Consider the following 14,450-nt stretch of genomic DNA (forward strand, 5'->3'; position numbering starts at 1 on the left):
ACATTTTATTATCTTAATTCTGTATATTGAGGACCCCACTGGAAATAAGCTTTCGAGCTTTCGTGGGTCATCCTGTGCAAGCCTGTTGTTTTAATGCTACTGTATATATGTTATGGTGACTTGCCAAATAAAATCAATCAATCAATCAATCAATCAAAAAAGTCCGTTGCAGATGCAGATAGATTCGTAGTGACCAGTATGAATTGTGTCCTCCCTCAAGAGGGCGCTAGTCCAAATACTACAAGGCCCTATATAAACAAGGTTGCGACAACAGGGGTCAAAGGTCAAATTTGAAGGATCTCGAATAGTTCCAACCGGGCCTTTTTGTCGACTGCTACCATTGGAAATGCGTGTAAAATTTTGAATCATTTTTTATAATTATATCGGAAATCGACGTTAAGAATTTATTTTCACACTGCACATCCATATCAATATATTAGCGGCCACCTAAATTTATCAAATTTGTACAATCTTATAACAAAAATCGTGAAATATCGTTGATTTGAAAAATGGCAACCGAGTTCGTCGGGGTTCGTCGCAAGCCGTAAATGCTCACTGCTGCTGGTAGCGAGCGGGACGCTGCACTAATTTCCCCCGGAACTGTCGGGCTGGATGTAAGGTTCTGCTGGTCCCCCACGGGTCGTTAGGAGACCGAGAGGTGAGATGTATGTGGTGTCATAAATTACTAGTTTCGTATCCTAAATTCTTATTGTAGATTTGTGCCGTTGTAAATTTAGCTGATTTTGATATCTCTTTTAGTACCAGAGCGCTCAAAAACATGAATTGATTTGACTTTGAGCATCTTTGAAATTGAGACTTTGTCTTTGAGACTTTGTGCTTTGTCGACCCTTTGTCTTTGACTTTGACTGAGCGGGCCCTTATTTATTTTTTTTCAATTTCTGATAACAGGCGGCACATATCATCAACTTGGTGGTCTTCCATGTGGCCCTGGCCCTATTGACAAAAAAAGAACAGCAAAAAATATTACTACTAGATCTAGGCCTAATACTAGGGCCAATATAGGCAAGTCTAAGAGTAAGACTAAGAACAACTACAAAAAATAGATCTAGATATCGACTACATCATGCAGTGAGTTATATTAATGTAAACATGACAAAATGTACAGGCAAAAAAGTGTATGCAAACATGTTATAAGAAAGGTTATTGGTATCCTTAGGCTTAGGAATTACGTTCATTTGATAATCAACTTTGGCAATTTGATTTGAATCATTTTTTTTTTTTTTAGATTTTGAAGATGAAACATATATTGCCTATTAATAATTGGTGGAAAGTGAGATAAGTGCTGTGCAGAATGCAGATATTCACTTCCACAAACTTTATTTTTAATTAGAACAAAATTAATTTCAGGAATTCAATTTATTTTGGGGCCATTAAGGCATAAGATGAATTAGACAGCTGGCAGCCGTCTGTTTCGAGGAGTTTTTTAACATTTTATTTTTTTTTAAATTTCTCCTCATACACAGACGGCTCGCTAGCGTGCAGCCACCATTAGGGGACTTGCAATGCAAAATCCCCCCGTCGGGGCTCTTCAATTTTTGTCTTTAATGAGTAAAAATTTTGAAAATTCACGCGACCAAAATGCAAATTAATATTCCCTCTTGGCATCAATTGCCAAAAAACGGAGAAAAATCAAGTTAAAAGGAACAAAAACAGTGACTTACCTCGGCTGTCGCGCAAATTCACTTCCCCGTTTTATCCGATCTTAAGTACATAAACATATGGCCATTGAGTCCCCTGTACAGATCGCGCTAGAACTTCGGTCTCTGTATTTGGTGAGTGAAGCCAACGGAGTTCAGCTGAACAACCAACATAACAGAGACCGAAGCTTTTGGTCTAAAGATGAATTTACAACCAGGACTGTACACATTACATATAAAAGAAAGTAAATAAATACTTATTCATTTCAATCACCACACAGCACAGGGGTTACTAACTGAGGATAAGGTTAGGTTATATTATAACCTATTACATTGGATAAGTGGTCTTGTCAGTTGTCACCAGAATTACAAAAGGCTAGAGCAAGTTTCCTCCTTATATTCCTATCGCTACAGATTTTTTTATAGCGTTCTTAATATTTCTACCCTTTATGCCCTGTAAAAACATACCATGGTGTTCTTTGGATTTTATACCACTTACATTATAATCATGCCTTACATATGATGTACCTTGGTGCTCTCGAGATTAACATGCCTTATTTTATTTTCATATATGATACAGGCCAGGGTTTTCCTTATAGTTGCCACCGTGATGTAAAACTATTCCGAAGGCAAGCGAAATACCCAAGTAGGCCTAGTACTAGACCAAAAGCATCAGTCTCTGCATTTGGTTGTTTCGCTGAACTGCGTTGGCTTATAACTTAGTAAAATTTAAGAAATTATTAAATAAATCCCCAGAAACGACGGTTATTCCGGTCTAGCCTTGTACCAATTTGGCTATAAACTCTTTTTTTTGTGTACTGGGTGAGTTCAATTCTCACGAGGCATATTCGAACATCATTGACCACTAGGTCTATGATAACCCTAAATGCTTTCATGGTGTCAGTACATGGACAAATGAGTTTAGTAATCCAGTTGGTTTGCATGTAGCTTCCTTTTTTAAAATTAGTACTTTCATTTCTGCACTGCCAATATTTTGCCCATTTTCTAGACCAAAAAACTTCAATCTCTGTACCATCTCAGATGTTGTAACTTCTGGAATTTTCCATGGCGAACAAGAATAGTGTAGCAGAACAACATCTGAGATAGTGTAGTAGGTTTCATGCCTTCATGGTCACCATGTATCTTCCTTGGAGCCACACTTAGAACAAGTTTCATTCGGTCTGTGCCTGCAGACTAATGCGGCCATGGCACATCCTCACCCATCCAATGCCATATAAAGTTCATATTGGCATTAAAATGTATTTGCTTAATAAAACAACCTCTTTACAGCTATCTAAATTAATGCATGATCCAACTATATTATCATTACATGTACACTAAATATAAAATAAAAGAAACAAGAGGTAGAGAGTGACCCTCATTTTATGCTGTTGCCACCAATGAAAGTTCTGAATTTAAATTTGGAACTTCATGAGAGTCGAACTCATCCAACATTGCACAAAATGCGGTCAGAAGACAGGCGGACTGATACATGATGCAAGATTTAAAGGAGAAGATTTAAAGGAAATAAAGATTGATTGCACAATGTAGCCCTACATGTATTGTATGTAATATAATTACATCTTATTACTATAATGATGGAAATCAAACAATCATACTTTCACAGCTTACAGGCTTATCCAGTAGTTCCTCTCATCCAAAACAGATCAATCGGTAGCAATTAGGGCCTATTTTATTGTCCACAATCAAATTGAAAAAAAAAATCTACATTTAGATCTAACTTAGATAAGTTTGGTGCATGATCGTGCATCAATGATTATCTAGTCAACTAAGCATGTATTGTCATTGGCTTTTGTAATTACTTATCACACCATACATATCAACACAGTAGAGGTCTACATGTACATTAGGCCTTTAAATTCTAAAAGTTTCTTTGAAAAACTACAAAGAATTGATTTTAATTCCAAACCATTTCAAATTACTTGGCCTAGTGGAAGAAATTTTCGGTCTAGATACCCAACCTGTCCGGACATGCAACTAGTGGTATGATGGGGGCACTTATCCAATATTACAAGGTTGTGATAACATCCATGTGGTCTAACACCACTTTTAAAAAATGCAGTCCTAAGCTAACACCACTTTTATCACAAGGTTGTGATAACCTGTCCTTGTCTGCAGTTAGTAACCTGTGTGGTGAACAAGATTGTAAACAAGATTGTTGATTTTCTCTTGATCTAGACTGGATGAATACTTGAAAGTTGATATTTTGGAACAGTCAATTTTTACTATACAGTGAATTCATCATCATAAAAAAATGCCTTGGCACAAAACTAAATTGAATTCTTGAAATTATTATTTTTTTTCTAATCAAAAAGGGATTAAAAAGAGAGTCTGTGGAGATGAAGATCTGCATCAATCTCAGAAGGCCTCACAAAAATATGCTCAAAATTAAAAGTTTTTGAGCGCTCTGGTGAATAATAAAAAAAAATTCTAAGTTTAGAATGAAAACAAATAACTGAATGGATCTGAGTTTTTTTTATGTAAAAAAAAGTGATATTTTAAAGACTTTTTGAGTGTGCATTGTACATGTATGTTGCATTGACTCAAGACAGACAGGGTGGTTGAAGAGTGCAAGTGGATGGGGTGCTTCCACTCTTCCTGAAATTTGAGAAAAATATTCATGTAATATTTTATAAAGATTTAGATCTAACATTAGATCTTCCTCCGGATCCAGACGTAGGCTCCATCATCGCAGCTCATAATTTTCTCTACTCGTTATTTCCTAATTTTGTTCCTATTTTTCAAGAGGACATGATGAACAAAAAATGTTAAATTTCTTGATTTTGGTCACTTCTTGGACCAAATTTAAGCTCACTGTATTAATTATCATTTATTATTGCCAGATTTTCGTTGAAAATCAAAATTAAAAATTCCAGGAATTGTCTATGAATTTCAGAAAATTTGGGATTCATTTTCAGGAAATTTGTTTTGGATCTGTGGAAACATCAAAGAGGGGTTGGGTGTCTGGACACTGAAAAATGAAGCCTTGTATACCCAGTTGTTGTGTGTCCGGACGATCAATTTTAGAAAGTCGTCTGGAAAAATTTACAAGGGAAGTTTCATCAATTTTTAGTACAAAATGTTAGGGAATATATTACAGAGAACAAAATAGAAGATGATCACAACTATTAAATTCATATAATTTTTTTTTTTTTTTATCTCACTTGTTTTTTTATTTTTAATTTTATCTCACTTCTCAGGAAAATAAAGCAAAAAATATAGCTTGAATAATGCTTATCACCATCATTATTTGTTCTTTATAATATTTTCTTACATTCCGTGCTAAAAAAATCAAAGGCATTGCTTGTAAACTTTTCAAAATCGAAAGGAAAAACTCATGTGTCCGGACGCCCAACCCGTCAGCCCGTCAGGAAACACAACCAGTCACAGCGTATATCGGCTTACTGAGCCAGCTGCACTGCCGGCTACGGTTGCCAGTCCCATACCGTATCTTTACTGTCATGTTTACGCCTTGGAACTATTAAAAATTAGTAAAAAAGCATGTTAAAATTCAAAATTATTGCAAACCGATCACATAGAAATGAAGCACATAAAATTCTCGTTAAAAACTATCATTTTGTTTTTCTTAATAACAATTGTAATTACCTGAAATTTGCTGTCGAAAAATCTCCCCCATTGACTTTGTACACAAACTTCGGTGAGTTTGGAACTATTCAAAAGCTCCATGAGCAAATGACGGCAACTTCCGGTGTCGCAACCTTGTTTATATAGGGCCTTGAAATACTACAGAGTTATCAATAGACAGAGTGGCGACACGCGCACTGAAAACAGGATACGCGCGGTCAAAGGTCAGCCATGGGGGGCTGATTAGTTCCCTCTGCGCGCACATGCAATGATTTGGCAATCATCGCTATTATCATAATTGATTTTCGACAAACTAGCCTAGGTCCGGAAGAAATGATAATGAATCTAATGTAATTTCTTCTCTTTGGTTTAGAGCTTCATGATAGATCCCCCATTTCGGTTTGTCTGGCATTATCATTAACATTATTCAAAATGAATTCCACTTTTTTATTGAAAATTAATGTGATGAATTATAGAGACTTGATTTACTCGATGAATGAAAAATTGAAATAAAGAGGAAAATAGGCAAATTAAGGAATATGGGAAAACTCGGGGGAAGGGGGCAGCAGGGTGACCAGATTTCACAAAATGAAATACGGGACAATCGACAAAAAAATCAACATAGAAGGCTACACAGTGTTATACACTTGTGAAAAAATATAAAGAATGGGAAGGAGGGTGAACGAAAGAATGAAGGAGAGAAAGAAAATACGACAGAAGGAAAAGATATTGAGAATAAAGAAATAAAAAAATGAAGGGGAAAATGAAGGAAAAAATAAAAAAAGTTAGAATAAAAGGATAAAAAAGAATAAAAGAGAGAAAAATGTTTCCGTCATTCTTTGAAATGAATATAGAAAGAAAGAAAAAGAAAGGGAAGGAAGATGAACAAATGTGTGAAAGACGAAATAAATGAGAGAAAGAAAAAAAAGTAAGAAAAAGGAGCGGAAAGAAAGAATGAAGGAAAGATAAATGTTTCCTTCATTCTTTGAAAGAAACAATAAAAGAAGAAAAACAGGAAGGGATCGGGAAGCTAGGGAAGGAAGGAAGAAGGATGGAAGGGAAAGAAAGAATAAGGAAAGGAATTAGAAGCGAAAAAAATAAAGAATTAGGGAGAAAAGAGAGGGAGGAAAGAATGAAGGGATGAAAGAATAAAAAAAGAGAAAAAGAACGAAAAGAAAAAAGGAGAGAAATGGAGAAGGAAGCAAAGAACAGTTTAAAGAAAGAAAGAAGGAAATAATAAAAAGGAAATTTGATAAATAATGCAAATAAGAGAAAGAAGGAACGAAAGAAAAATGAACACACAGCGAGAGAAAGGATCGTGAAAGAAAGATAAGAAATAAAGATAGATGGAACAAAAAAAAAACGAAACGAAAGAAAAATGAACAGACAGCGAGAGAAAGGATCATGAAAGAAAGATAAGAAATAAAGATAGATGGAACAAAAAAGTGTCAGCAGCGCGAAGGATAGAATAATGAAGAAAGAAGGATATAAAAGAAAGAAAAGGGAAAAAATTCAAACTTCCAGCAAACAAAAACAACCATCTGACAAAAATAATTATTATATATGGTGTTTTTTTAATATAATTAAAAATAAAAAAAAACTTGCAAAAGTTTAGTAATCATTATCTGTTGATTATTTGATGAACATTCGTCACTTTTAAATGTATTAACTACATTTTGTTCAATATACTGAAATACGGGAAAAATAGACGTCCCGGGAGGGGTGGGCCGGACAAAGGAGCAAAATATGGGACCATCCCGGGAAATACGGGACGTCTGGTCACCCGGCCTGGGGGCAGTTTTCTTCTTCTGAATCACTGCATTGAAATTTTGTAATCACACCACCGGTATCGTACGTGGAAAATAAACAATTAAGGAGCAAAAAAAAGTACAGTGATCACAAAATATAAAGGAAAAGCATATATTTTGACTTTTCAAATGATATATTTTATTAAAAGTTAGAGCATGATTTAATATAGTCCCCTGACAAAATGGGCTATTGATCTGTGGTGATTTAGGGGGACGGGCCCAGTTGACAACTCCTAGCTTACACTATTTTCACTGCACTGACTGTCAATCAATAATGGAAATAAGAACATTGTACTCAGATCGAATTTCATGATCTCGAATAATTTCAACAATCCGAATATTTTTATGCAAAAATTTAACCAACCTTACCCTTTTTTATGTCACATTAAAATTAACCATTTATCTTGATGTTTTGTATAATGAAAAGGGGAAAGTTAATGGTAAATTATTTTTTTGTGTTATTGTTGTTTTCATTACTATTACTATTAATATGACGATCAATATTGTCACTATTAATTATTATCATTGAAATCAATATTTTTTGTTATGATCATTGTCATCGTTATAATTACCATCATCATCAGGGCGGCGAATATCCTGCTTTCTTTCTCTCTCTTCTTTTTTAACAAAAAAAGTTGAGGCAGTTGTTGCCCCCTAATCATCACTATCAAAAGTATTATTTGTAATATTGAGAATGATCCAATATGTGTGGGTTCTTATCAATAAATTTTGAAACTTGAAACTATCTTCTTTTAAATAGGGGACAAAGGACCCAAGCGTTATGTCAACTTTTTATCAATCGAAAAATAAGGGGTATAATTACTTAATTTCTCTTCTTTGTTTGAACTATTTTAATAAAAAGTAGGGGCGATCAACCGGTGGCGCCCTATCATCATTATCATAATATCTTGTAAATATCTGAAGAAATGTAATCTATAGTTGTTCATATCCTAACTTTCATCAGCGGCTGCCATGTTTTTATTCTAAGTGAAATCATCTTGGCTCATTCTGAAATGATTATCTATATAATAAACTCTTACACTCTAACACTCTATAGAAAAATTTGGTGAAAAGTAAGCCATGTGGGAGGGTAATTATGTGTCCATCTAACATCTGGCATTTCTTTGGGGCATTTTTATTTATCCAGTGTGATGATTTTTTTGCCCATTCTAAAGTAATTGCTGATTATTTTTCAACCTCACTGGACAATATGCTTCCCGCATTGGGTAAACATGGTAAAATACTTTCCAAAATAGGTTGGACACATAATTACCATCATGGTGGTAAAATTTTACTCATTAATTTTTACAGTGTATTTTCGGCACTTTTTTTATTTTCCTATAGTAATCGTGATTTCACTTGATTATGAATTTGCTGATTGGCAATAGTTGTCACATAACAAAAATGTTCTTTCCATTTCCTCTGATTGATTTAATCTGACAATTCTGGCAAATGGTGGAAACTGTCAATAATCTTTTAGTTGTGAATATACCCCTCCCTTTTATCTATCACTCTCTTTGCCCCTCTCATCTCCGGGTCTCTCTCTTTCTCTCTCTTCTGTTCTCCAATTTCCCTCTTCCTTTCTATTGTGTGGTGTAACACTGTGTAATGAAAAAAAGAAAAAAAAAGATAAACAGAGTCTCAACTAATTAAACACTTGTAATGCATATTTAAAATGGAAAGCTTATAGCTTTAACAGGATCAAGGACGAATATTGAAAATGAGAGAGAAAATAACTAGACTGCATAACCTGATAGGATTTATCTGAAAGAGAAAACAATAAGATATCATAAGTGATTTCCATGTAAGAAATACATTTCTCTATGCACAAGAAGGCGGATCCAAAATTGTGTTACGCCACTCCCTCCTTCACATCCACTAAAGGTCAACTGACTATAATCATAAATAACTTTGATTTGCGCGTGCACATCCTATATATAAGCCTATAACCTATTTAGAATGACAATGAAAATGAAAATGAATTTCAATTGGAAAATTACATCTTGGTGAAAAGAATAAGGGTGAACAATTTATTTTTTCAATTTTCCCATTTACATTATCACATGCAGTGAATTAGACATTCAGGCTGTTGAATCGATTTTAAATAAACCAGATGTTTTATTAATGAATTTAAAATTTGAATAACATACACTATATGGAAATGCATTTTGATATAACCTAAAAAAGATGGATATATGGAAATAAAAATGTACATCCTGCAACATAAGGTGATGACAAGGAAATTTTATTGAAAATGTAATACAGTAGTCCCAATGACATGATGCATTTGTGGAAAAAAAGAAAATACCATAACGACAAATTTATGAAAATAAAAAAACAATTATACATAAAATTGATATCAATATAAAGTTGTTCATTCTATCAAAATTGCACAATTATTACAAAGGGGAATGAACATATATTTTACTAAAGTTCGATATTGCATTAGGTTCTGATTGTGTTAACATTCATTCCTTTATAAATTGTTTTAAAACATTATCAGCTAAAATATTTCATTTCATTTATTGGTTTCAGCAACACTTTTTCATAAACACATTAACAAAGAAAATACAATAATAATATACGAATAACTGACAAGCAAAACATTGAAAAAATTGCATTTTATATCAATACATATTGATATTTTTCATTTCATTTATTTATTTATTCATTTTTCCAAAAAAAATTATAATACAATAATTGCAATAAATAAAACATATCAGAAAATACAAATGACATAAATCTTCAAATAAACCAAATATGATTTTTAGAAGGTTGCAGGGGTTGCCACTTTAAGCTAAGCTTGACTGCGTGGCAACCCCAGAAAACAATGATAATTATTGATTACAGTCTATGACTTATCAGAAACCACCTTAAAAGGAATAAACTCTGTTCCCGGGACTCTGTTCAGCTAGTTGTTTCCAAAGTTGATGCTTAAAACTTGCAGTCACTGAAGTCATTACCTTAATTGCATGACCTTTGAAAGCACATGCCATTATGATAACAAAATTAGTGAGCAAGTACAATAACCAGCAGATAATACATAATGTGACTATGAGACCTGTGCCATTTTCCTCATCAGTCCAAGCAAGTGCTGTTGTCACAGTTATAAGGTCAAAGCATATACATACGTTAACACATATTGAATTAATCACACAAAGCTAACGTACTCTATGAGTGAATAAAGGTACGGTAGTGAGTACTGTCAGTATAGGCCCTGAACTTGTACTAACATAGTAATAGCTAGATGAACTCATGACAATCACCACACACCAAACACAGATGGGTTACATGCAGCATGGACCTACTAGGTCCATGCATGCAGCAAATCTGATATTTGTACATGTAGATGTAGATCCATTATTGCTTGTGAGGACACAGGTCAAAGCACTTTGAATCATTATTTCTTCTGTTTGCATTAATAAAGTAATCTTAATTGAATCACTGGCTGTCTTGATAGGTAAGCTCTGGTCTTGGACTTGGATTTTTTTATCTACTAGGATTAGACTAGGTCTACATCTACTATAGATCTTCACTAGACCCTAGTCCAGAGTAAATTTACTCAAGCACTGCAGTTCCTTTGTTACATTAAACATTTTAATGTAACAACTCAACTGCACTGCAGCCTTCAGTCTTAATATTTACTCTAGTCTTAGGGTCTAAATTAGACCTAGGCATACGGGTTTTCTAAAATCAGGAGTTTTAACACTTTGGCCTTAATAACAAAATAGTCTAAATATATATAGGGATACTTTCCTCTCTAATGGGATATTTCCATCTATATATTAGTAAAATTCAGATTAAGACTAGTAGATCCAACTTTAGACCAAAAGCTTCATTCAGTCTCTGTATTTTGGTTGTTCCGCTGAACTGTGTTGGCTCACTCACCAATACATAAATGGGGATTATAGTAAAATGTCAGGAATTGTTGAATAAAATCCCAGAAACGACGGTTATTCCTGTCAAATATAACTTAGTCTTAGACTAAGTTGAAAAGTGCCTTCACCCGTTGAGTTGGTGGCGCCATCCCTGCAATTAACCGCCTACGGCCTATAGAGTGGGCTAAGGTTTCCGCCGCCGAAAGCTCCGGCGGCGCAGCTCCTTATCTTTGGCTAGGGTCTTATGAAGGGTAGTCCCATATGCTAAATTTGAACTGTTTTTGGTAGAAAATAAATGGATTTCCCCAAAAATAACATGAAACAACTTGTTGAAAGATCATTCAACCTTGACAGTCATTGTAAAACACTATTTACAACACGTTGAGGTAATTTGTGCAAAACATGATGACACAAAACTTGAAAAAATGCAATTTTTCTCTCATACCAAACACTTTTTTCGACATTATTTTGGAAGCCGATTTACGCAAAATAACACCAGATGTATCTACAAAAAGTTAACTTTATATGTTAAAATACTCACATTGGCGTCTAGAAAATATATCCATGAGTTGAAAGTGTCGAGGTATTTAATCACTAAATGTGAGAAAACGTGTAGTTTATTGAAATTTCCGGAGGCATGCACTAAGCAGAAGATCACAAGCGCAGAAAATATGCCAGAGGGAACTAATTGGGGCTCCATGAAATATCGGACCAATCAGAGTACACTTCCGGTTTCGCCACTGCACTCTGTCTATTGATAACTCTGAAATACTACTACGTAAGATCGTATCTCTGTGATAACTACTGAAGTCCGTAAGACGGTATCTCTGTGCATGGACCACGGAACCAACATGTATAGGTCCATGCTCTGTGATAGTCCGAAAACGATTCAAAGAGCAAGAATAATTATAATATTAATACTATTATTAGTAGTAGTATTATTATCATGATCATTATCATCATCATCATAGTGATAACAATGATAATCATTGTGATGGTAGTGATTCCTATACTAAGGGACTCATCATGGGTATCGATCACGGGTTGGGGTGAAGGTGGGGGATATCTCCACAAGTACATTTAATTCAGGTGGGGGAATGACGTATGTTATCATTTTGGAAACATTGATTGTCGTATATATATATTATATATATATATATACGCATGATGAAGAATTTTTTTAACTCTCTGAATTTACTTATGTATATTGTTAATTTGAATGAAACCATTTCTTTCATATATTATTAGAAAAAGATAGATAAAGAAATTTTAACAAAATCCAGGATGAAATAGAATAGCATGTTAATGTTTTTGATATACATGATAGCGTCTTTTTTTAAATTTACCCCTCCCCACAACCAAGCGCTTGGGGTGTATGTGCCCCGTTTATTTTGCCACCCTTTTCAATGTCGCTTCATTTTTTTTGTCAGTATTCTTTATCTTGATTTATGATTCAAAATAAATGGAGAACATGCATATAAAAGAAATGAAAAGTTATATTCAAAAGAGTGTATAAAAGAGTAATAACCCTGAAAATCGACAAATCTTTCTAAAAATGGCTCATTTTCAGGTGAATAAACAAACAAAACAAACAGCTCGCGCTTCGCGCTCGCATTGATTTCGTACATGTACGTAGTACTTAATCTCGTTTTAGAAATAAAGCTAACATGGACTGGCGTGCAGATATGGGGCAATAAGGACCATGGAAGAAAAAGGGTGAATTATATATATACATACATAGATATATATATATATATATATATATAATTCACCCATTAGATACCATGTCAAAATATGTTTCATAATTAGATTTTTGCATTAAAAGTTCAACATTTTTGCTCGCTCGCAGTTTTTTTTTAAATAAAGTTAGCCTATTTCGCCATGTCAGGCCCTCTAAAAACTTTAGACTCATTACGCAATTGCCCCCCTCAAACTAACAAAAAAGTCCCTCACAGAGAACAAAAGTTGGTTCAGCCATACGCAGCGGTGGGGGTGGGCAGAGGGGCAGTTATCCCCCCAAAAAATAAAAAAAAATAATAATAAATAAATAAAAAATAAATGAATAAATAAATAGATAAAAAATGAATAAAAAAAAAACAATTGAATAAAAAAATTTACTGAAAATATTCACAAAATTAACCATAAGTGTGCACGAGATCCTTCAATTTCACTTTATCAATGCAAAAGCAACCCCCAATGGCAAGTTCAGTCGCTTCTCTCCCTCGCTTTCGAATTTCATAACAAATGTTTACACGTGTCCCCCCCCCCGGAAAAACTCTGCTTACGACCATGGTCACCCCCCCCCCCCCCACCATGAACACAAATCGACACCCATGTATTCGACCAACCCTCCAGCAACTGTGTACATCAGTGAGAGTTCACTGGGTAACACCTGTGGAGTATCCGAAGGTGGCCCCCCACCAGAAAAGAAAATGTGAAAACTTTGAAAAAGACAACGTGTACACATTTTTGGGCTCCTCCTCCCTGCATGTGTCAAGGGGGGTGCCTCCTAACAAGGGCCGGAAGGCTCTGATAAAACACACCCAGATTTTTATCTTCTTCACCTTTTTATTCCACACTTCTTGAAAAAAAAAAGGGGGAAACACGATCAGATATAACTGAGCAAAAAAATCTTATTTTGGATAGGGCCCCTCTTACAAGCCTACTGAGCTTTTCTCGGGCTCCTAAAAACCATTCATGATATTATATAAACTCAGGTAAATGTATTTAACAGTAATTAATGTATAATAATATGTGTGGTTTTTAATAAATTCATTTATTCATTTTATTCATTCACTCTAACAGACAAAGGATGCTAATATAATCAAAATTCTTATTAATTCAGAATTCGTATTAGTCACCCCGAATAATACATTTAAAAGTGCTGAATGTTTGAAAGTTTATTAATTTATTCAACAACTCGTTCAGGGCACTCTGGTTCTTGGTATCGGAGTCCATTACAGTGTCTATACATTGAAACACATTACATATTAAGCATTTCAGTGATTATAAAACAACCGATTCGATATACTTTCAAAAAGCAGTATGTACAAAATACATTGATTCAACAAAATATGAGTAAAAATACGTCAAAATTGGAAAAAAGAGCACAGAGATATATAAAATATTATATAAACAAGAAGAGAAATTTGAAGAGAGAGAGGGGGAGGGAAAAGTGCAGAAGGGAGAGAGTGAGAAGGAAGAACGAGAAAAATGAATAATGGTTATTACAAAATTATAGGCACACCTTAAAAAAAAAGAAAACAGACCTTTATATGAGTAACAAAAAAAAGTGTTTGGATGCTTTCAATCTGTAATATTGTTTTCGGTACTTCTTTCGGTGATCATAAAGCGGGTGTACTGAAGGTATACTGAAATTGATCACCAATTTTACCCTTATTGCTATGAGTACAAAATCTCAAATTTCTTGGAATTACATAATCTTCCAGAAACAATGGGTAATTTGTGATCAACACGGCCTCTGCATGCACGGCTCACAT

Source organism: Lytechinus pictus, unplaced genomic scaffold (assembly GCF_037042905.1).
Source record: "Lytechinus pictus isolate F3 Inbred unplaced genomic scaffold, Lp3.0 scaffold_19, whole genome shotgun sequence".
In the NCBI taxonomy this organism is placed as follows: Eukaryota; Metazoa; Echinodermata; class Echinoidea; order Temnopleuroida; family Toxopneustidae; genus Lytechinus; species Lytechinus pictus.